Here is a 1,509-nt window from a genome sequence, read left to right on the forward strand (position 1 = left end):
CAGCGAACAAATTTCAGAACGATCGAAATAGATATAAGAGATCATCTTGGAAATAAAATTTCATTCGAATTCGGTACGCTGACTGTGACACTGCACTTTAAACGTAAGCAATAACTTTCTTTCGTATGCGCGAGCGTGAAGGTAACGCCAGTCTATAAGTAACAACTCGCAATGGAATATGAGGAGTATTTTGATGCGCGGGATACCGGTAGCAGAGGTGGAATTCCACGTGTTTTCATCGGTTCATCCTATCAGCGCGGGCATGGAATCGGAAGCTTTCTCGGTGGGTTATTTAGAAAAATATTACCTTTATACTACCTTTTCTAAATAAAGGTGCGCGTGCTGTAGGAAAAGAAGCTTTACGCGCTGGAATTAACGTGATAGAAGACGTCGAAAATAATAAACCATTAAAGGAAGCGGTCAAAAGTCGGCTCGTGGAATCGAGGGATAATCTGAAGAGAAAAGCCAAAGAAAAAATAAGCTCCCTGATGAGGGGATCTGGATATAAAATATCCACGAAATCTGCAGTGCTTCAGTTTCCACTCAGTGGTCGAGATAGACGCATCACGCATCGTAAACGTCGTCGGGGGGTCAAAAGAAAATCATCGAGAAGTACCACAGGGAAGAAGAGCAAAAAAGTGACGAAGAAAAAGAAAATTCGTGCTGCTGGAAGAAAAATCAAAAAACCATCCGCTAGGAAACATTGTGGCAAGAAACGCGACGTATCCGACATATTCTCTTAATTGAGATACGATTTCGCTGCTGGAGAAAAGCATGTCCTTTCTTCATACCCACTCGAGCGAGTGTATAAAGAGCGAACTCAATCTCTTCTCTCTGCCACCTACGCAAACCAGCATTGAGAGTTCGCAATGGATTTATTACAAGACGACTTGCCCATAGAATTCGTCTTACCCGGACATGGAAAACACTATCAGGACCTCACTAACGCTATGTTGAGCCTTCGCATACGCGTAGAAAGCGAGCGCGGGGAGAGCACGTTGGTCGCATCCGACGGCGGAGCAAAAGTAGGCCCGATAAATCATTTATTGCCATCATTTATTCCATGTTCAACCAAATCGACGTATATTTCAATCAAAAGCTCGTATCGCCACCAAACAACGCTTACGTGTACCGCGCGTATATCGAGGCGTTATTGAATTATGCTTCACCCGCAAAAACCTCTTATCTAACCTCTTACTTATGGGACGCGGATATCCCTGGTTACATGGACGACACGTTAGACGCGTCAAATCCAAATACAGCGCTCGAGAGACGCGCGCAATACGTTCGAGGAAATTGCGCGCTAGATTTCATTGGTCATCTTTACTGCGACGTTTTCAATCAAGATAAATTTTTAATTAATGGAGTGGAGGTTAGAATGAGACTCGTACGCTCGAAAAATTCATTTTGTTTTATGGAAAGTAAAACGCTATCAAAAATACGCATTCTTGACGCCAGTCTACTCGTAAGAAGAGCAAAAATAAGCCCGGGCATGCTCCTCACACACCA

Source organism: Trachymyrmex septentrionalis, unplaced genomic scaffold (assembly GCF_001594115.1).
Source record: "Trachymyrmex septentrionalis isolate Tsep2-gDNA-1 unplaced genomic scaffold, Tsep1.0 scaffold25, whole genome shotgun sequence".
Taxonomy (NCBI): domain Eukaryota; kingdom Metazoa; phylum Arthropoda; class Insecta; order Hymenoptera; family Formicidae; genus Trachymyrmex; species Trachymyrmex septentrionalis.